General features: G+C 36.3%; 2 non-coding genes across 2 annotated transcripts; both read right to left on the reverse strand.

Annotated features, from left to right (window-relative positions):
• Nucleotides 1–22,530: 22,530 nt before the first annotated feature.
• On the reverse strand, nt 22,531–22,619 carry LOC124944212. The gene has a single exon (XR_007099857.1). It is a non-coding gene; the product is annotated as a small nucleolar RNA SNOR75 (small nucleolar RNA).
• Nucleotides 22,620–22,783: 164 nt separating this feature from the next.
• On the reverse strand, nt 22,784–22,873 carry LOC124944181. Its single transcript, XR_007099829.1, has one exon. It is a non-coding gene; the product is annotated as a small nucleolar RNA snoR8a (small nucleolar RNA).
• Nucleotides 22,874–24,086: the final 1,213 nt, after the last annotated feature.

Below are 24,086 nucleotides of genomic sequence, written 5' to 3' on the forward strand. Positions count from 1 at the left end.
TTTAAATTAATTAAAAATAAATTACTCAAAATATTTTTTATTTGATAAAGAGTCGCCAATTTATTTTTAGTTTAAAATCAAAAAAAATTATACGTATGCAAACATATTTTTAATGAGAGTTTCCAAACTCAAATTTGGAGTTGTTGTTCTTAAACAATAACTCAAGAACCTAAAAACCAATTTTGAAATTTTCCAAACTCAAATTTGGGTTTTTTTATTTAGATTGATTGAGTTTTGCTTCAACAAAAAGTTTGTAAATGATCTTGGGATCGTTTTTCCATCTAGAAATCCAACAACTAGACAGTTAGACACCCTATTTTTACACTCTAGGTATCCAATAAATAACCCGGTCTAGTATAACGCTCAGGCTTGTGTGTTGGGCCGGGAGAACAAAAAGCATAAAAATGTCTTTTGAAAACCGACTCAAAAAATTCTGAAAATAATTATATATATGTCGAATTGCAAGAATACTCGAGTTATGAGTTCCCACATACCTTCAAAATGACCGGCATAATAAATCGTGAACTTTGAGTATAATATTGTTGATGGAGAAAATGTATCAAATGGTCATTTCGGAGCCCATTTATGGGTCAAAACACTATTTTTTATAATGACTCGGTTTCCGGAACTCGCGACATGTTCATATCCTTCGTATTGAAAAATTATGGATTTTGAGTATAATATTGATGTTTGCAACTCTATGCAGAATATATTCAAAATGGAAAAAGATCGAAAAACGAGTAAAACTGACGAGTCAACTCGCAAATCAGCGAATTATCCCGGGTCAACTATGGGTCAACAAGCAAAAGGGTTTGACCGCACATTAGAAATTTCAAATTTTGGTGGAAGGTGATGGATTATTTGAAAATGAGTTATTTAAAAGGGGGAATTATGAACCCTTTGGGGTATCATTAAGCCTTGAATAGGATTTTAAACTTCAAACATTCACCCTAGCTTCAATATTTGTTGGAATCCGATTATATTGATTTTTTTAGAAAGGGGAATAAGTCATCTACAAAAGTTATTTTAGCTTGATTTTACAATGGGGTCCCTTAACTATGAGAAGTATCGACATAAAGCTAATGTATTTAGGTGAAGATCAATCTGGACACCCCTTCACTCAAAAATTCATAACTTGAGTTGTGTTTAATGAATTCGAGTGATTCAAGTTTGGCTAGAAATAAAACCCTTATATACTTCAAATGGAACCAGTCTCAAGCCGTGGTTCAACGTTTATGGCACCTTCCAAGTCGATGCAAGTGAACCTATTCGATACAATTGAACTTATTCTCCAGATTTTTGTTCTAGGAGCTAACTGAAGGCAATCTTCACTTTTTAAATGTATATATTTCTATTTACTCGACCATTTTGGGTTAATAAGATATCATTAGAAATATCTTTGAGTCGCATTTCGAATGGTATCAAGTATGTCTCGTGGTTCGTCGTGTAGCTCACACTAGGTCACCCATAACAAGATCGGTACATGTGGAGACTAGTCACGTTACAGTCATTTTCCTTAGCGATAAAGACTCTATTTGTCAAAACTCAAACATATGATTTATAGGAAAGTCTCATGCCTTTCTAATACCTACTCACTCATTCCGTGAGGAGCCTCGAGTCAAAAGTTATGGATGTTTAAAGTCTCGGATGAAGAAACTATGAGAATACCGAAAATCAAATGAAGATTGAATTTCATAAAATCGTAACATGGTCTAGGATGTATTATTTGAGTTTATTCAAGAAGAGAATTCAAGATCATCGAGTTTGAAATCCACCATAATAAATTCGAGTTCATTGAGTTAAAAACCCCGGTGAGTGTACTAGTTGAAGAAAATGGTGTTAATGGGAGTTTGTTTTTAAAGGATATAAGATTAAAGAAAACAAAAAGGGATTTCACTTTTTTTATTCCCAACATACCCCTCAACGGGATATAAAAAGTGTTTAGTTATTTAGCCTTTGTCATTTCTTGGTCAGTTGGAAAAATAACTGTCAAAGAGGGTAGAGAGTTGTTTTGGCGTGGGTGGACAGATCAGGACAAACCTCATTTTGGCGTGTGGAAGAGCAGATCAATACATAACTCATCTTGGCGTGGAAGAACAGATCAGGACAAAGATCTTTTGGTGTGTGGAAGAGCATATCAATCTAGAAGAGAAGTGACTGATCGCGAGGAGACACCAAATCAAGAATGCACGAAGGCGATTCCGACGAAGATCGCTATTTCTCTAGTGAGCTCTGTTCATTGGTTTGTTCCTTTGTTTTCAACAGTTCAGGTAAGCTTTTCTTGATCCTAGCCTTCGTCTTCAGTTTAGGACGTCGGTTTTGTACACCGACGTCAACTATTTGTTAGATGAATGATATGTTGATTGATTTTACAATTTATTCATAGTTTTCATAGATTTAGTTGATTTCTGGTTCACTTTAGCTACTAAATGTCCTAATTAGGTTTAGTTTAGAACTAGAAAGGGGATAGGTCTCGACTAGCCCTAATCTTAAGTTTGTCGTTGTAGGAAGCGTAAAGTTACAGTCGCCGGAGGAGAGAGTTGTAGATTGGTTCATCAGGTGAGCTTTAAAGTATTTCGCCTTGGTTGTGTAGGCTCGAGTGGAGCTCTAGAAGACGGAGAAGCTTCCAACGTCAACCGTTGAGTGGATTCCTCGATGAACAGACCGTTACAATCGGTAACTGTCGTACGTTTCTTTAGATCCGTAGGGGAATCCTCCTTGATTCCTCTATACTCTATAGGTATGGCAAAATAGAACTAACGGTTCGGATACCCGAAGGAACCGAACCGATCGATTTGGATAGTTTCTTTGATTTTCGGTTCCGGGGCGAAATTGGGGAGGAACCGATCGGTTCGGGTACCCAATGAATAAACTGAGTCCAAAACCGAACCAAAAACAACTTAATAAAAAATTTACTTCTCTCTCTTCGTCTGCTGCACATCTGGTTCCCTCCGTCCACCGCCCAAAGAAGACGTCTGGTGGACCTCTTGTTAGGCTTCGTCCATCATCCAAAGAAGTCGTTCCCTCCGTCAGCCATTTTAATGAGCAATAGTCTTTCACCCATGTCTTGATTGCTGACAAAATCTCAAGACCATTGACAGCATAAGGATAATCCTCTATTAGAAGGCGTTACTAGTAAAATGAGCAATAATCTTTCACCCATGTCTTGAATCCTGTGAGTTACTGAGTTCAATCAAATCTTTCCTATTATCGGTTGATTTGATCTTAAAGGTTGTTGTTAAATATGTTGTTTCTTCTTCTAATGTTTATGTTCAGATTTAAAAGTAAAATGAAAGATGTTGCCTGAGATGATATCTTGCACGTTTTAATCAAACCATTTGACCTTTTCTCGGGATCGAGCTTTTGTGAATCCATTCATTCTTGTTTTGGGGTAAGACTGTATATTATGTTTAAGGTTAAAATTTAAACAAGACGTTGGACTCAAATATCTCTTTCCTTGCTTTCTCTTGCCAATCTGGATGCATGACTAAAATTATCAATGTCCATGTTAATAAGCAAGAAGTAGTTTCATGACCAGTTAGGTAGAATTGTTTGCATTCTTCAATTATCTCATATATTGTCATTCTTATGTGTCTAGTTAGATTGCAAGACAATTTATAATAAGTTATTTGTGCCAGATTGTCCAGTTCTCATTTCATCTTCTTTCCTCTAAACAATAGTTCGAAGCATTGAAGTGATGCTTCTATTTAAATCCTTTCTTCTCAAAATTTGAAACCTGGAATGTACATGGATACCATAGTTTCCATGACTAATCCTAGAAGATCTTTCTGGAGCTTAAGCATCTCTTTTCCTTCATTAGAATTGCTACTTTTGTTGCTTCCAAATGTTGTTGTAAAAATGATGTCCCTAATAAGATTCTAAAACTCTAACCAAACATCTATCTCACCATTAGATCTTCCATCCAAATCAATTTGTCTCCCCCATTGTTCTATCATCTTCCCGCAGCTAGTAGAGAATACGATATCATACCCTATATGCGAAATTAATTAAGACAAGAACACAATTAGTTCCTTCATCTCTTCTATAGGAAGTCTGTAAGGAGTTACTTTGATTCCTTTCTTAACAAAGGCTTTTTGAAGCTGTTTTGGCTTCCACCATATTGAATATAATACTCTTGTAGAAATATACAATAACAATAGTAGAAGAGTAGTGATCAGTACTAGAAACAAGAACATCTGCATGTTTTTCATTTTTGTTTTTTCTTTTGATATTATTGATTGTGATTCATAATTAGGCTTAATCATTTTGCTATATATAAAGTTATCAGTGATTTCTAATAAGCTTATTCTTGCTGACTTTAATCTATTTTTTGGAAAGAAGATATATGTTATTTTAGAATTCTAAGTTTGAATATCACTATTATGTTGCTATAAAGAAAGCATTAGATAGGCTTGTTAGTTTAAATGATTATACATGTTTAAATAACTTGTCAATGTCATAAAGAAATCAGAATATGATTATACATGTTTAAATAGGCTTAATAGTTTAAATTAGTATTATTGTTTTAAATAATTAGAGTGTATTATTTGATAACACAATAAAATCTGTTAGGGAACACTTGAATCGTGTTAAAAATGAAAGAGAAGAGATTAGTGAAGATGCTACTCCAAAAAAAATATAGAAGTAAGATTTGGGAGCATTTCACTAAGGAGAGTATTGAATGGATTCCAAAGCCAAATGTAATTATTATGGTAAATATTTAGGTGATTCTTCGATCAATGGAACTTCACATCTGTTTAAACATCATGGATGATGCAAGAAAGTGCAAAAAGTAGATTTCTTGAAGGAAAACCAAGTTGTTGAGGCTAATTCATTTACTGATGAAGAATTTCGAAGACATGTTGTAATGATGATCCTTTTCCATGACTATCCATTATCTATGTTAGAGCACATCAAGTTTAGAGATTTACTTGAATATGTTCGTCAAAATTCTATGCGATTTTCTTCGAGAAACACTACAAAAAAAGACGTGTTAAAGATTTATGAGGCTGAGAAAGATAGAGTAAAGCTTTTGCTAGAAAGAAATGAATCAAGAATCGCTATCACCACTGACATGTGGACTTGCACATACCAACGAAAATGGTATATGGTTGTGACAACACATTTTATGACGATAAATGGGTGTTGCAAAGTTTTTTATTGAGATTTATCTACGTACCATGTCCACATAAGAGCGAAACTTTGGTCAATGTGTTAACGAATACATTGCTGTAATGGAATTTAAACTTCAAATTGTCAACCATCACCGTTGACAATTTCTTTACAAATGACGTAATGGTTCAAGATATGGTGCGTAGGTTGCACAAAAGTCATTTATTATCTAACGGTGAATATGTCCATATGCGTTGTTGTGCACATATTTTAAATTTGATTTTGAAAGATGGACTATATGTGATTAAGTCGTCAATTGAGAAAGTACGTGATAGTGTTGTGTATTGGTTGGCTTCGCCTAGAAGGATTGAAGAATTTGAAGATAATGCAAGGACACTTGGAATTCACATGAGTAATAAATTGTCTCTTGATTGTCCAACTCAATGGAATTCAACTTTTTCATACTAAGAACTACTTTGCAATATAAGTTGGTTTTTTGTCTATGCTCTCTTCGGGATAGACAATACAAACACGAGCCACACGATAATGAATGAGATCTTTCCCAAGAAGTGTGTGAATGACTTGAACTATTTTTTCAATGCGACTGAGTTGTTTTCTTCAACAAAATATCCTACATCCAATATATGTTTTGCTAAAATATGTAAGATTAAACTGACTTTCTCTACTTGGATAGAGTCTCCTATTGAAAAGATTCAAGATATGACAATTTTAATGATGTCAAAATTTGAAAAATATTGGTTAGATACACATATTTTGATGGTTGTTGCTTGTATTCTGGATCCGAGGAGTAAATTGAAGTTGATTCAATATTATTTTACACGTTTCTACCCAAGTGAATGGAAAACAAAGTTAGATGAAGTGCGTCAAAAGTTTTATCATTTGTTGAAGGAATACACAAATGATATTTCCAATGCCCCACTAACCACGAGTGACAGAAATATTCTTCGGTCAATGAGTACTATCTATCCTGCAGACTTCACTAGCTTTTGTGAGAGCGACGAATATATAAGCACACAAATGAAATCTGAACTAGATATGTATTCGGAGGAAAAATTGCTCCTAACAACCATGAATATTGATGTTCTCGCATATTGGAATGGTAACATTAAATATCCCACGTTACGAGCAATTGTAAGAGATTTGTTGGCGATTCCAGTGTCAACAGTTGCTTCAGAGTCTGCGTTTAGTACAAGTGGTAGAATTGTTGGCTCTCATCGGAATAGGCTTAATGTGGAGATGGTGGAGGCTCTTATATGTGCAAAAAGTTGGTTATCAGGTATTGTTAATAATATTTTGTAAAATCATATAGCTTAATTAGTTGAAAATAAAATATATATTTTACTTAAAATATAATAATTGTACTCTCAATATATTGAGATGATGAGTTTTTCCTAGTTGTAAATGGTAATTGGTTAGAACAAATAGATGTAACATGTATTAACTTTATTTAAATTTGTATATAGAATTACTTAAAATTAATTTTTATTTATCTTATTTTAAAAGGGTAAAAAGAATAGTTTGAAAAGTGAAAATAAATATTAAATTATTAGTTGAAAAGAAAATATATATTTGACTTAAAATATAATAATTGTACTCCCAATATAATGAGATTATGAGTTTTTCCTAATTGTAAATTGTAATTGGTTAGAATAAATAGATGTGACATGTACTAGCTTTATCTAAATTTGTGTATAGGATTATTTAAAATTAATTTTTATTTATCTTATTTTAAAAGGGTAAAAAGAATAGTTGAAAAGTGAAAATAAATATTAAATTATGGATTGAATAAAAAAAATTAGATAGATTAAAAAAAATCCTGAATTTCAAATATAAAATTCGGATCCGGGTCAGGTACCCGTCGGGTCGGAACCGTTAAGTTCGGGTCAATCGTGGGCCCGATTTTTTGGGGCAACTTCGGGTTCGGTTCGGTTCGGGTCCCCCGAGACCCGAAGATTTTTCGTGCCTGATACTCTACTCTAGTGAGTCGAAACATCTCACAAAGGACTCCTGTAGGTAGGCGAACTTCTACAGTGGCGAACTTTGTGGTTTTGAGGCAGCAACAATTAGAACGAAGCTTCGCCGGAATGATTTGAAGACAAATTTGAGGACAAAGACTGCTTTTTTCTTCGATGCTGGACTCTGAAGACACCCGAGAAATGGATGAATGATGAGGAAGACGAAGGACTTCGAAGCAACCTTTGTTGCTCCATCTTCAGATGATGAATATCTCTGGGCGGCCATAGCGCCGAGAACTGTCGAAAGTCGGAAACGGGCCAAGAGGAAGAAGACGAAGATTTCTTTTATGTTTTGTTATTTCAGTTTCATCCAGCTTTCCCAGTTCGTTCGAAAAGGCCTTCGGGCCTTTTATTTTTTAAAATAACCTAAAACTTTAATTTCGAATTAATTTATTAATTCGAAATTAAATATGCCTCTTTATTATTTTTGTTTTTTTAATTAGACCCCCAAAGTTTCATTTCATTTAATTTTAATCTCAAACTTTAAAAATCCAAAATTAATAATTTTTAAAGTCTTATTTGTTTCCAAATTTTAACCAACAACATTCAAATGATGATTCAAGTGTCCCAGAATTTTTAAATTTCTTCAAATTTTCCCAAAAATTCGAAAGTATTATTTTTTTCAAGATATAATTATTTTCTTAAATTTTTAAGCCCAGTTTGGAAAAAACGAAAATTTTAAGAGGCTATAACTTGAGTTTCATGAGTCCAAAAATTATGATATTAAAATTATAACTTCTTAAGAATATTTTCAATGCCCGTAAAATTTTTAGAATTTTAAAACGTCTATTTTCGTAGTATCATATCTAGAGTTCAATCATTCCGAAAATTCCAAAATCAATTACTATGAGTTTATAAAAATATTTTTGACCATCGTGTAGAATTTCAGAAATTTTGGGAATCATTATTGTAAATGACTCATTTTAATGTTTTGTATTTTGAGTTTTCTCAACTCTAAAAAATTCATAAGGGAAACATTCAGGACTTTTGATGAATTTATTTTTCTTTCTTCATTTTAAAGGAATAAATTTTTAATCTCTAATTTGAATCCTCATTCTCCTTAATCATGATCATTTTTCCTCAAGAATTGTCCCACAAGCTCTTATTTTCTTTAACCTTGTCTATGCATCATGAATAGGATTAGTCCCTTTTGTAGAATGGTTAAGATTTTCTCACTCAAACAAAAGAGTTCTAAACTCAAAACGAAAACGTAACAATCTGTTAGAGTCTCCAAATTATGGCCTCGGTCCTAGAATAATTCCAGCAATCTTTCTCGGCACCCTCTCTCGGTCCTATTGTACACATGGGCTAGATTTTAATTGTTGTTTTAATATTTTGTTTTGTTTTCCTTTTCTATTTTACAAACCGAATTCTGTTATTTTCTTGTAGTTGTTGTAACCGAATATTCTAGGGCAAGATATCACCTATATAAGGCTGATCTTTCTTCCTCAAGGACCCATGAATGGAATAATGAAGATTTGAATTTCACCCCATTTGTCTATTATTATTTATTATGGACTGTTTGGTATAGACCAACAATATTTCTCTTCTCACCCTTTGTTCTTCTATCCCCTCATCCCAAATTCTCTATTAAAAACCTACCGCTGCCCTTTGATTATAGAATTTTCACCGATCCTAGAGATCAAGAACCCATAAACACACCTTATGAAATAAGTCGTAACACAATCTTTCAAACATCAACTGACTGATTACTTAGGAGTAGAGACTGTGTGAAGACAAATATATAAGACATAGCTTTGTAGGACTGTTAGGATCGGGGACGCCCTTGGAGGACCGGGGTGTTTCCGGTTTCAGGAAGGGTGGCCGCTTACAACACACACAACTCTTTGGTGATAGTCCGGTTAGAGACTAAAACCGTTCTCAGCACTGCACAAACTGTCACAGACTCTTGAACCGGGTTCAAGGGCGGAAATGTCTGTTTCAGGTTGAAGCAACGTTTGCGACTTTAGATGATGTTTTAGGAGGAGTCGGTTTTGTGGATGTGAGTGACCGGTTTTAGGAGTATGATTGGTTTGAGGTTAGATAATAAAAGCAACGAAAGAACACGAGACAAAAGATTTGTTTATGGATGTTCGGAGCAAACCCTCCTACGTCACCCCTTCTTCTCAGGTTGTGAGAAGGATTTCCACTAACTCTTAGAGTTACAACAATACTGCCGGTCGAGCCCAACTTTGCTACTCGCCGGTTACACCAAACTCACTCTTTGATGTAATACAACAACTCAACACAACAACACACAAAGAGCTTCCAGTTTTAAACACACCGGTTTTACAGTATAGGACTTTATCTCTCTAGAACTTAATGCTTTTCGTAATTCGTAATCTACAACTTTCAGAACTGATGATGCTCACAACTGCATTAAATGAAGACGTTTGATCTTCCTTTTATAGCTGAAAGTATCCAACGGTTACTTTCTCCTCTCTCCTGCGGATTGGTCGATCATTATCACGCATGATGCAGAAAGGTTGCTTGCACGCTTCATTTTCCTTAACACTTAGCAGTCATGCAGGCAGCTCTGAGCAGAAGATGACGTAGCCGGTTTTCAGATTTGGACACGTGTTGGGCATGCACCTCCGGTTGTCAACTTCGGATCAATAAAGCATCATTGCTTTCCTCGCATGCTTCTGATCGGATCCGATCTTCTTTTATTCTTTCAAGACACGTTTCTTTCGTCATGGTACGTCGCTCTTGTAGTTTCAATCTTCTGACTTTTGTTCTGAACCTTCCGGTTTTTGTGTCTTGTGCAGTATAATCCGGTTGGAATGAAAGTTTTTGTCTTGGCTAACCGGTCGCTTGAGAAAGTGAAAACCGGTTCCTCTAATCTTTAACTTGATCACTTGAAACTGGTTTCTTTGAAGTATAGTAGCAACCGGTTTTGATACGCCAACCGGTTCATACGGTTTTGATCTGTACCTGCACATGAAGGTTAACACCTGTTTAGTTCGTCTGGCCGGTTTCAAAAATTAATTTACTTAATTTTTCTATCAATTTCTCCCTTTTTGATTATTTAGAATAAATATTCAAAAATTGTAATGTGTGGCCGGTTTAAAATTAATCTACTTAATTTTTCTATCAATTTCTCCCTTTTTGATTATTTAGAATAAATATTCAAAACATGTAATATATGACTGGTTTTAATAAGTTAGCTTACTAGCCCGTTAGAAAAATTAACTTACTTAATTTTTCTATCAATTTCTCCCTTTTTGATTATTTAGAATAAATATTCAAAACATGTAATATATGGCCGGTTTTGAAAAACATGTGTTCGATTGTTTTTGAAGAAGATGTTTCAAAAGCATGAGTTTGATTGTCTTAGAAGAAAATGTTTCAAAAACATGAGTTTGATTGTCTTAGAAGAAAATGTTTCAAAAACATGAGTTTGATTGTTTTAGAAGATATGTGAGAACCTATCAGAAAAAGCAAAGTAACCAAGTTCTGAAACATAGTAAGGCATAATTGTTTGAAGTAAATAAAGGAAGAGATTAAGGGCTTGGATGGTCCCCCCTTGTGAAGCTCCTTTTCCTTTTCCTTCTCCAACTGTCTTCTCTCTTCTTCTTTTCTTGCTTTCCACTCTCTATCACGTCTTTCGGCATCAATCAGCACTCCGGCCCATACACTTGAGTGACCGGTGCCCTTATTCTTGAACCCAAAGTTGGCACAAACTGGTTTTGGTGGTGGAGGCGGTGGAGTATTAGAGGGTCTGAAGCTTGGAGTTGCGGTTGATCCTTCGGTTGTCCTTCTCTTTCGTTGATTAAGTTCCTCCGGGTCTTCTTCTTCTTTTTCATCAAGCGGTTGCGCATTTATCACGACCGGTAAAGCTATTTTCTGTTCTGCCCGCTTCATTACGTTCTTAACGGCGCTTTGCTTCTTCTTGTTCCTTGTATCCATTGAGTGGGACGATTGAACTGGTTGGAGTTTCTGGATGTTGGCCTGTTCTTCCTTGTTTCATTGTTGGGCAAGCGCGTAGTCTTTGTCTTCGATCTCCTTCTGTAACCGTTCCCTTTCTATCTCTTCCTCTTGCAATTTCTTTACGGTTTCAGCATCCGTTTCGATTTGCGTTTGAGTTGTGCTGACTTGAACCTTGGACATTTCCCCGATTTGAATGGCCATTGCTTGCAGCATGTCCAATAATGGAGCGGTTGCGGTTTGGACGGACTCGGCGATCAAGGCTTTTACTGTTGTCTGCATGGCCGTGTCCATCATGATCTTTAGAGAGTTTGACAGTTTATCTTCAGCCGCTGTAATTCTTTCGTCGGTTACGGTTTTAAAATTTCCAAGGCATGAGTCAACTGTTTCAGCCACCGCTTGCTTAATCTGATCAATTTTTGGAGCTTTGACCGGTTGAGAGGATTCTTGTTCCAGGTTTTTAGTGGTTCCGGATGTCTCTCCGCCTGTATAGAATGGCTCACTTTGATATAAGTCGGGATTGTGGAGTTGGCGTTGGCAAACTTTCCTCCACTGCATGTCAAAACGATCAAGATTTTGAACAAGCTGTTCTCGCACCGCAATAAACCGTTCGGCCATCCTCATTTCAATCGGAGATAGCGACTTTCCTTGAGTTTCTTGAAAGGCATTCTCCACTGCCTGCAACCGAGCGTTTTCAAGGATTACTGCAGCTTTGCTAAAAGCATGTTGAATGAGGTTGGTGTTAGCTAACTGAAGTACCCTCTCTTCCAGCTTGATTAGCCTGTCCCACTGTCTGTTACCACTTAAACCTGGAACCATGTCGGATAACTTGGTTTCGCATCTGAGCTTCACCCACAAGATGTATGGAGTTAACGCATCACTCGCACCTTTGTTCATGTCTTGAATAAGTTCCTCGAAGATCTCATTTTCTTGCTCTGCGGTGTATGAAACCTCGTCTCCGGTTATGGCTTCTTGTTGAGGATCGGTTTGCAGCGTGCCCGTTCCGGTTACCGTTGTGTCTTCTATGAGAATCCCTTTGCCTTTGTTTACTTGAGTGGAACCTTCAAGTGTTGTGGCTGGTTAGATTTCTGAGGCTGTCTTCCCTCCTGCGGAACCGGAAGGTTCCTGTTCTTCAAAATTTCCCTCCTGAGCCGGAGGTATGATTTCTGTTGTATTGGCCGCCCCTTCGACCAGTTGAACTTCTGTCTGATCAGGTATCTCAGCCTGATCAACTGGCCTGCGACGACTTGACACATCGTCCTCTTCAGTTTCCCTTGCAATGTCTTGGATAACATCCTCAATTGCTTTGGAGGTGTTTAAGCCTACGTCGACTAGTACCTCTTCAATTCGCTTACTTGGTGACTTGGAGGTTTCAGAGTGAATGCTTACCTCTGCTCCCTCCTTGGAAACTGACTTGTTTACTTGGCTCCCCGAAGATTTGGTTTGCCTTGGAGAATGAGATGGAACGGGAACGGGGATAACTGTGTTGATGGGGATGGGTTGAAGAACATCTGCGGTTCTTTTCGGTGGATTGTCCGAGGAAAGCGTTTTCTCGGAGTCCGCCGGTTTCTTTGAACATTTCTTCGCTGCTACCTTCTTCCTCCTCTTTGGTTCTGGTGGGGCTTCGGCTTCCACATCTTTTCTTGCCGGTTTCTTCTGTCTGGTTTCTTCTTCAGCCGGAACCGAGGAACTGGCTCCCTTGGACGACTTTGTCCTTGAGGATTTGGGTTTGAACGTTTTCTCCGGTTTTTCGATCATGGACTTGGAGTCAATAATGGTGGAGATCGGAAGCGGTTTGCCTTCACCTAGTTCCACATTGAGGAACTCAAGGATTTTAACGATTTGCATAGTAAAGGCCTGCACCCGGCCATCTTTCTTTATCACCATCTGACAGAATTCTTCATAAATAATGTATCCCCAGTCCACCTTGTCACAGCGGACAATAGCCAACAGCATTCTGAGTTTCAGTTTCGTTAGGTTGTCGAAATTACCTCCCCTTCCTTGGATTGACCGGGCGATGACAGTCACCAACCATCTATATTCCGGTTTTAGCTTACTTCTCCGGCTGTTGTGGATGACCAGATCCTGACCTGAGAGAGATACCACCAACCGGGCAGCATTTGATTCTGCATCGGTTAAGTCAATCTTTAGGTCTGAACCTGTGTTGGGCAGTCCGAGAGCTTCAGAAAAAAGCTCTTCGGTGATGAGAATGGCCTTCCCGTTGACAGTCGCCGAGACCTTCCTCTTCGACAGTGTCGCCGTCGCCAAGAACTCCGTCACCGCCGCCGGATAGATGATGAACGGGCCAGACAGAAACTTTTCCAGCCCAGAATCCCTCAGAAGTTGAAGAACAGCCTTGTTCTTGTCTTCGGCATGTTCATCAATATCTGTGAAATCCACTTGTAACATCCATTGGAATGGAGCTTTGGTTAGATCCATGATGATTTTGTGAAGAAGATATGAAGATCGATGAAGATTGGAGAGATGAACGTTTTGAAGATTTAAAGATTTGAAGATTTGTAGAGAGAGAAAGCACAAGTGTTGAATAGGGTGATATGAACTTATATACATGGCGGTTCTAAGCGGTTTGAAGATGAACCGTCAATTTGATACTTTTGGCGCCAACTTTCCCTCCAAAAGTTACTGCCGTAACTTTCGGCGGTAAAAGCGGAAATTCAATGGGCGGTAAACTTGGGGGGAGGTAAAACCGTGGGCGGTTAATATTTTCAAATTTTCACTTTTGCTCGAAGTTCCGGTTTCACTTGAAGTCTTGTTAACCGAAAGTTTTTAAGTTAACGTTAAGTTTTCGAAAACCGGAAGAAAGGATATGAATAAGAACTGGAGACTTTGGAAATTAACTGTTTCATTAATAAATTGAACATTAGGCGGTTCTGGTCGTACAGCAAAATGACCAGAAACCGGAAAGGAAAAAGAAAAGTAAGAAAATTAGTCTTCTGTGAACCATCCTCCTTCCATCCTCCTTTCATACCACTTTTCAATGGTGTTTTGAGGAAACCGTTCCTCAATTCTTGACACCCACCTATGAATCATGATTATGGTGATGGTGTTGGATGGTCCAACCGGAACACCGGTTCCAAGGTTGCGACGCTTGGACATCAGAAACCGGGTGATTTGAGGAGCGTAACTGATCCTTCCTCTTGCAGCGGTCATGAGCTGCTTCAGTTTGTTGTAGAGGTAGGATGCCCAGTTAATGGCGGAGTTGCGAATGATGGCTATCATAATGTCGAATGCTTCCCGGCTGTAGTTCTGGTTAGGCATCCGGCCTATGATAGACCTTTGGACCAAATCATGAAAGAGTTGGTAGTGAAGAGCGAGATTTTCTTTCTTCCCAAAGTCCTTGATAGGAGTGTAGGAAGAAGAAAAGATCTTGAAAAAGGTTTCCTTAGCCGGTAAGAACGGCGTTGAAAAATCAGAAAAACCTTCGGTCGGAAGGTGAAAGAAGGTGGCGAATTCCTCCTCGGTAAACTGGAAGAATTTGCCGTTGACGATGGTGCGGATGCTGTCATCATCTAAAATGTGACCATTGTTGAAGAATTCACACACCTCCTCTACGAGGATGGTGTCTGAACCCTTAAGAAAGCCTTGCAGCCCAGAATCTATGATATGCTGAAAAATGCAATCATAATAAGCGTTATCCTTGATATCTTCAAAGTCGATAATGAGAGTGTTTCTTAGTTCGGCAGACATGATGATGGAGGTTTGAGAGAGGATTTTTCTTAGCTTTCAAATTTTAGAGAGAATGAGTGCTTGGAGGCGTGTTTTGAAAATGAAAGATTGATCCTCCTTTTATAGCTTGGAATGGATGAGAGCATTTAATGAGGGGATTTGAAAAATCTAGCCGTTTATGTCTAGTCATTAATGTCTTTGTAATTTTCCAAGAGAATAAAGGCATGTCTTGTCTAGTCAAGTCAGGCATGCTTTTTGATAATGAGAATTTGTGTTTCCAAGAGTGATATGATTTATTTTGATATAGCACATTGAATATTTTAGATTTTGACTTGAAAAAGGAAGGAAATCTGATTCATTAATTGAAATACACAAACCGGTAGTACAGCAAAATTACCGGTTTTGTGAAAAGAGATAAAAGGAGAGAAGAGGGAACAGGTTAGACATTTGATGACTCAGCCGCTTGAACGTTTGATGCCTCAGCCGCTTGATTTCTTCTGGCTTTGACAGCTTCCCACCGGTCGATCATCTCTTGTACTCTTTCCTTGGTGAGCACATGCCTTGGATGAAGAGTGACGAAGGGTCCGGAGTGGATGTCCAGACTTGCACAGAAACCGCTCAGCTGAGGAGCGTAGCCGGTTTTGTTGGAAAGGAGCATCTTTTTCAGATTACTGAAGATGATCCAGGACCAGTTAACCGGTGTCCCAACCGTTACAGCGATCATCATCTCGAAGAGCCTTTGAGTGTAATAGTAACTTTTCTCTCTGCACAAGACAGATTTTCCCAGAATCTCGCAGAGAAGCTGGTACTTATGAGAAAGTTGACTTTTGGCACCCCAGGGTTTAACCGGGATATCTGATCCTGAGAACTGGCGACACATTTCTTCCATTGTCACCGGTGAGTATGTTAGGTCGGTTACCCCTTCATTGGGCAGACCGCAGTATACAGAGAAATCCGTCTCGCTGAATAGAAATTTTTTACCGTAAACTTGTGCAACGATGATATCTCGGTGCACTTCCTTTCCGGTTTGAAAGAGTTCTTCGACTACGAGGTAGTCAAGGATGAATCTGTTCTCAAGGAAACTTCTTAGCCCGCTCATTTCTATGGCTAAGAACATTTCCTTGACTTCATGATCTTCATATTGGTAGATTGAATCAAAATTTGCCAATAGGATTTTCTTTGCTAAGGAGTTGGTGTTCATGTTTTTGAGAGAGAGGATTTATCTCAAGAACGATATTTGTGAATAGTGATCTTGTGAAGTTTTGTGAAGGATTGTGGTTGGATTATATAGCCCGGGGTTCGGCTGGTATTAATGAGGTTTTAAGCATGCTTGATGATGTCATCAGCTACTTAATAGACTTAACTTGTTGAAGTAACTATAGTTTATTTCCATGGTAAATCTAATTATTACCAAGATAACAATGATGAATAATATCTATTGACAAGATGTGAGTCTCCCTCTCTTGATGATGGACACATGTCGTCATCTCGATTGTGGTAGACTTGTTTTTATTAATTACAGGCTTCATTTTTCAAAATATGCATGAAAACTCAGTCAGTCATCCCAGGTTAACCGGAAAAGTTCATTCCATCAGACCAGAATGCATTTGTACTAAGCGGTTTTCCATGACCGGTTTTAGTAGGATATTTCTGTTTGTGAAGAAAAGTTGATTAATGTCAACAGTTGTTCAACTTTGAATTTGTCTTATCCACTTCAGCCCGGTTATTTCAACCGTATAGTAAACATACATTTGATTCAAAATTCTGAAGTGATCGGGTATAACCGGAGACTTCCTCCCGGTTAGCATATTTGATTTATTAATGGCCTATTTGAATATGGTTTGAGAAGCTTTAGCTTCTCCCTGAACACATATCTCGGTTTCTTACATGCATACATGATGATTATATCAATTGATTAAGATTAGTAAGACCCAAGATATTTCGAAAGTGAGAGAACTTAGCTTCCTGTAGCGGTTTTGTAAATATATCCGCTACTTGTTGCTCGGTTGAAACATATTCCAGTCGGATGTGTTTCTCCTGAACATGCTCCCGGATGACATGGTGTCGGATGTCGATATGCTTTGTTCTTGAGTGCAACACCGGATTGTATGTAATCGCTATGGCGTTGGTGTTGTCACAAAAGATTGGAGACTCCTTGGCTTCTATTCCGAAATCCCTCAGTTGCTGTTGGATCCAGAGGAGTTGTGCACAGCAGCTTCCAGCCGCTATGTACTCTGCCTCTGCGATTGATGTTGTCACTTGTTAGGATCGGGGACGCCCTTGGAGGACTAGGGTGTTTCCGGTTTCAGGAAGGGTGGTCGCTTACAACACACACAACTCTTTGGTGATAGTCCGGTTAGAGACTAAAACCGTTCTCAGCACTGCACAAACTGTCACAGACTCTTGAACCGGGTTCAAGGGCGGAAATGTCTGTTTCAGGTTGAAGCAACGTTTGCGACTTTAGATGATGTTTTAGGAGGAGTCGGTTTTGTGGATGTGAGTGACCGGTTTTAGGAGTATGATTGGTTAGAGGTTAGATAATAAAAGCAACGAAAGAACACGAGACAAAATATTTGTTTATGGATGTTCGGAGCAAACTCTCCTACGTCACCCCCTTCTTCTCAGGTTATGAGAAGGATTTCCACTAATTATTAGAGTTACAACAATACTGCCGGTCGAGCCCAACTTCGCTACTCGCCGGTTACACCAAACTCACTCTTAGATGTAATACAACAACTCAACACACAACACACAAAGAGCTTCCGGTTTTGACACACCGGTTTTACAGTATAGGACTTTATCTCTCTAGAACTTAATGCTTTTCGTAATTCGTAATCTACAACTTTCAGAACTGATGATGCTCACAACTGCATTAAATGAAGACGTTTGATCTTCCTTTTATAGCTGAAAGTAGCCAACGGTTACTTTCTTCTCTCTCCTGCGGATTGGTCGATCATTATCACGCCTGATGCAGAAAGGTTGCTTGCACGCTTCATTTTCCTTAACACTTGGCAGTCATGCAGGCAGTTCTGAGCAGAAGATGACGTAGCCGGTTTTCAGATTTGGACACGTGTTGGGCATGCACCTCCGGTTGTCAACTTCGGATCAATAAAGCATCATTACTTTCCTCGCATGCTTCTGATCGGATCCGATCTTCTTTTATTTTTCCAAGACACGTTTCTTTCGTCATGGTACGTCGCTCTTGTAGTTTGAATCTTCTGACTTTTGTTCTGAACCTTCCGGTTTTTGTGTCTTGTGCAGTATGATCCGGTTGGAATGAAATTTTTTGTCTTGGCTAACCGGTCGCTTGAGAAAGTGAAAACCGGTTCCTCTGATCTTTAACTTGATCACTTGAAACTGGTTTCTTTGAAGTATAGTAGCAATCGGTTTTGATACGCCAACCGGTTCATACGGTTTTGATCTGTACCTACACATGAAGGTTAACACCTGTTTAGTTCGTTTGGCCGGTTCCAAAAATTAATTTACTTAATTTTTCTATCAAGGACTTTTCTTAATATGTAGTCAAACATCGGACTCTTAAAACGAGTCTATGATTTTCTATTCTTTAGATTATTTGAGAAGAAGACTACATTGGTGACTCTAAATTCAATTAAATCAATACTTACGCGAGTGATACATTTTAAAACTTGTACGGGCCATATGCTAGAGAACTCTATTTTTGGTTCCTCATCTCTTTTCACTTTTTACGGAATGCATAGGAAGGTAAGTCAATGGGTTCTTCAACATAGTTTTCCTTAACACACGAAAAACGTTGTTTCATAAAAACAGTGCGTGAATCGAACCTACCATAAAAATCTCTCGTCTCCTATTGTGGGAGCATGTAGGAAGGTAGAGCATAGGGTTGATAATTTCCAGATCGCATAAACCGCCTTAATGACGTGGTAATTTTTAAGAAAACGAATATAAAAATTTCAACTTCAAACTCGAATATTAATTCAGAGGGTGATTAGAAGCTTAGTGAGAGTTGCAGAATAATCCTTAGCTATTATGGAAAGCTTCCTAAACGCCTGGATAAGAGCTTTAACGCTTTACACGAAAATTTTTAAATCTAGAAAGCTTGATGCTTAAATGTCGGATTTTTAAAAAGGTTTAATTGAGGGCTTGAGATTGAACCTTCTTGTATTCGATTTGTTCAAGGGAAGCTATTTATAGTCTTTCCTGGTCGGTTCATCAATCAAGTGGATTGGATTAAGTAAAATAGTCATTGATGGAATTTTAGTTGTGATGATGATTATGGGCGTAGAGGAAAGGATCATCAGAGTAGGGTGATCATTTCACCTTTTGAACGAAATTATAAGGTGGAGAAACGACAAAGTTTATCTTTAAAAAAATCAAAGATTGATGTCGTTTTCATTTGTTCGTCGTCGCGAGGAAGACGACGATACATGGTGAAACAACGTCGTTTTGGGTGAGAAATCGAACGCGGGATGCTCCGTTCACGTTTTGTCTACAATAGGGTGTTCCGTCGCGATTCTACTAACGACACTAAAGCGCGCGTTAGTTTATCCTGTGCTTCACGAGCGCACTCTTCATTTGTTGCAGTGGGCGACGCGAATGGCTGCTAGGATGAATATTCAGTGTTCATCTGATGCCTTTGTTATATTGTTTTAGTTCTTTCGGATTTTGGCCACACAAAATCACGTTCCTTTTTTAATTTAAGGTTTATTTGAAATTAATTTTTCTTTTATCCTTTTGAGTTTTAATCTAAAAAATATAATTTTTTTTTAATAAACATGACATATATTTTGTCAATTTAATTTATTTTTTGAGTTTAATAAATAATTTATTTGAGATAAAATGGATACAAAATTTATCCTAAATTATTTATTTTAATTCTTTTTATTTTTCTAAAATTAATTTGAAATAAAATGATTACAATATTTATTCCAAAATTATTTTATTTATTTTTCTTTGTCATTATTTGTAACCTCGGAAAATTCCTTCCGCAACTTAGCACATGTCGAATGACATGTGGCAATACGAGGATCTGGTATGGTTCGAGGTTCGATGCATTTCAACTTTGGTTTGCGTGCCAAACATATTTTTAAAATAAAATATTTATTTTTAAAAATTTTAATAGTACCTGGTTAGTTTTTAAAATTAACGATGTAGAAATAATTAATTTTGTTCAAATTTTAATAATTTAGGGATATGTGGTAATCAATTGACAATTTGATTTTGAAATCCGGTTTAAATTAATCAAACATAATTAATTTTAAAAAAAAATTATTTATTTGAAAACATAATCGCCAAATAATTTTAGAAAAATCAATAAAATAGACGTGTATAAATGTATTTTTTACCAAAGTTTCCTTAATGTGTTCGTTATTTGGTTACGCTCAAAAAAGGACTTTCGCGCTATAACCTCCACGCCCGTTGAAATAGTTTTATGTTTTAAACAAAGTCTGACTATCAAAAAATTTATTTATAACATTTATTTTCTTTAATTATTAGTCAGGGGATCCTAAACAAAAATTATTTTAAATTACGTAAATAATTGTACAAAATTATTTAGTAGCAGCGATTGCGGTTATTTAAGATTAAATATAATACCTAAAAAATATATTAGAAAAGTATTAGAATTGAAAAATAAATTCCAAATGGGGCAATAGTCAAAATATTTGTTTAGGAAATATCTCCAAAATATTTTAAAATCATTTTCTGACCTCTCGAGATTATTTAAAAATGTATTGGGGTTCCAAAATTATAAAAATAATTTTGGGTTTTAAAAAAAGGAACCGAAGAGGCCTTAGGAACAGAGTCCTAGGGCTGAAGTCTGTTTTTAGCGGTCAGTCTAGATGAGTTCAATCTAGATCGAGGGCGCTCTAAATCGGGAATCGAGATACTCAATTAGAGGACTTGAGTTTTTGACGCCAAGGTTCGAGAGATTCGGTCCTGAACTAGATTTTTCGATGCTATTTTTGGGAGTCTTAGTCCCAGATCTAGATTTCTCGATCATGGGTCCTGGAAGTCTCGGTTCCAGGTCAGACCTCTCGATCCTAGGTGAAAACCGTCGATTGGATTTTTCTCGATCCTCACTCAAGAAGACCGGTCTTAAGGCTCGATCTTTGCTCAAGAACACTGGTCATTGGTCTTAGTCCTAGGTCATCCTTCTTGGTCCATAGTCTCAGTCCTAGGTTGATCCCTAGTCTCAGTCCTAAGTCATCCTTCTCGGTCCTTGGTTCTACAAAACTCGATCCAAGAAGACCGAGTGTTCGTCCTTTGGTTCAAAAATTACAAGTTTATAACTTTTTGTATAGATCATGAAAACATGATCGATAAGTTGCTAACAACTCATTTGGATGTAAGGATCATAGCCCCTAATTCTAAACCCGATCAATCGAGCCCTAAAACGATTGATTTTTCAAAATGATATCTAAGGAAATTTTGGAATATGTTCAGTTAGATCATCTTATAGCCTAATTCTTGTTCCAACAGGTTCAAAATGATGTTTACAATCTAACTCGACGAGAACTCTTGGAGTACGCATGAGTTAACTAAAGGCAACCTTGACTTCAACTAAAGAAAAGTTCGGTTTTGGTTCTCCATTTGGAACCCATGACCTACCAAATTCACAGTATTAAAGTTTACAACATTCTCGAACCAACCCTTGCCTGTCATGTAACACCCACGAGTCCAATTCATCCCCTGGAGCCCGATGGTCTTCTCGGAAGCCAATCAAAGAGGACAGGACTTTATGAGGACATAATTCAAAATATGATACACCAATCTAAGCCCATGACATACAAAAATCTTTCTTGGATCAAGCTACGACCTGTATAAGCCTTGAGTCATCATTCAACTTCCTTAAGCCATGTTTTCCTTCTTGAAGCCCGATGGTCACTTTGAAGACTATCTGAATGTAACCAAAACTTTGGTGTAAGATATTTTGAGCTACAATGCACCATTGGACGTGTCCTGAGATATCATTCATCAGCGGTCAATCTAAAAATCCTTTAAAAGCCAGAAAGAAGCCAATGGTTCAAGCTGAAGTATGCCTAACTTCAATCATTGAGAATTTAAGATGTGGTGCATTACTTTGGGAGAACCACATATGTATTTAATTCTAAGGAGGTCACAAATTGTGCTTTATAACAATCAATTGCCCATAAACTTGTGTGAAGATGTATGAAGATCAAGATCCATGCTCTGAAATGAGTGTATTGTACTCACTTGATAAGCATCATTTAAGAACTTTGTTGGCATTGGGAAACAAATAAACATAGTACTGTAATTAGAAAAAACCAGAATTTAAAGATAAAAAGAATTGGGTCTCTCTCAGACAAATGCCTCGTTTAGACAGCTTGTTACTTGTTAGCAATTATCAACTAGGAAAGGTATTCTTTAATTGATTCTCTGTGAGGGATTTTTTTCACTCTCATTGCTCCCATACTGTTATTATGTCTAATATTTGTCACAGTGTTGCTCTATTAAGAGCTAAGATAATAAGATTTTTTAATTTGCAATCATTTACTTTGAATTCATCAATTCTATGGCTGACGCCAGAATAATGAAAGTGCCTCATTTCTTCTGGAAAGAGAACTAATTCTTCACAAGAACTTGTCTCCACAAAGAAACATCTTTTGATGTATCTACGGAATGATCACAAATCGTAGCTAAAGACAAAAAGACAATCTTACAACACCACCAATCACATGTGTTTCTTAGAGCATCAACTTTTTCAGCATAACTTTCGACAAATACTTGTAATTAGGAAACATGAAGTTAAAGATAAAAAGAATTGGGCGTCTCTCAGACAAATGCCTCGTTTTGTCATCAATGATGAATGGAATGGATTATAAATCAGACTCGTCATCGTTTTGATCATCACTGAGAAACCACAATCTCATAAATTAAATAAAAATGAAAACAAGCGAAATTACGATCAAAAATAAACTGGGGTTTCAAAAATACCACCTTTATTCTTACGATCATACCATGAACACAAAGAATAGAAAGAACCATTGACGTGAATCAAATTTGGGAAATTGATCGAACAGAGCGCTCATATTCTATGGGTGTATAAAGAGTCTGTCATGCAATTGTAGCATTCAGAACGAGGAATTATCTTTTATAATCATTGCGCCCCAACTATCAACAAAAACATATGAAAATAAGAATAGAAAGATGAAAAACAGGAATTGAAAAGAAAAAAAAGCTAAATCTGCTTGAGACTATGGAGAAAGCGGATCTGATAGGGTTTTTGAAGTAATGAGTTTTTGTTATATAGAGAGTGAAGATGAGCGGCGATAACTTGGGTACTTAATATCGTTTTCTAAAACCCTAATTAATTATTTATCGTTTTCTAAAACCCATATTTTTTCTGGGCCCTCTAAATTTTAAGCCTTTTATTGGTATGCCAGCAGTGTGGCTATTTGTGGCCTTTTAGCCTTAAAATATAGATTAAAATTCAATTATTTAGTTGAAAAGGAAAAAAATAATTATCAATATGATAATTGCTTGTGGTTGGAATTAATTCATTAGATATTTATTAAAATGAATAAAAATTAGAATATAATAGTAATATATTTAAGTAGATGTGTTAATAAAATTAAATATGTCATTAAATTCAAATATATATAATAATAATAATAATGTTTAAATTTAAATTGTTTGAACGGATAGACAAAATTGATACTTATATAAATTAATAATAAAATTATGGTAATTATTTTATTTGTAATGCTAATAATGAAATTGTAAATTGAAATAATTAGTTTTAATGAATTAACTCAAAATAAAATTAACAACTTCCTTTATTATGTCAAATAATCAAACTTATAAGAATTTATTGTTAAATATATAATCATTATGTTATTTAAATAGAAATATTTTAGATAAAACAACTATTTTCAAATTTAATTAATTTTGAATAAATTTTAATTGTTAAAATTTGAGTTTAATTCAAACCTAATATTAATATATTTTTTAAATACATCAATTGTTATTTAAAATTACATAAAAATAAATTGTATGTTTTGAATTGTTTTTGTTTACTTGAAAAAAATATCAAATATATAAATTATAGAGCAAATTATTTGAATGGTACTCCAATTACTTTGATTACATATTTTTAACCCTCAAATTATTTTAAACAAATCTACACTCAAAAGGTTAGAAAATGCCACCAATTGTCATTTTGTCAATTTTTCTTTTACCTAAATATTATATATATAATATATTATTTTTAATCGTTAATTTTAAAAAATAATTAAAAACATCTTAACATCATTTTACTAATAACTTAAAAGTGAGAGAAATTGTCAATTATAAAAGATAGACAAATCATAACTTTAATTACAA

This window comes from Impatiens glandulifera, chromosome 6, assembly GCF_907164915.1.
Source record: "Impatiens glandulifera chromosome 6, dImpGla2.1, whole genome shotgun sequence".
Taxonomy (NCBI): domain Eukaryota; kingdom Viridiplantae; phylum Streptophyta; class Magnoliopsida; order Ericales; family Balsaminaceae; genus Impatiens; species Impatiens glandulifera.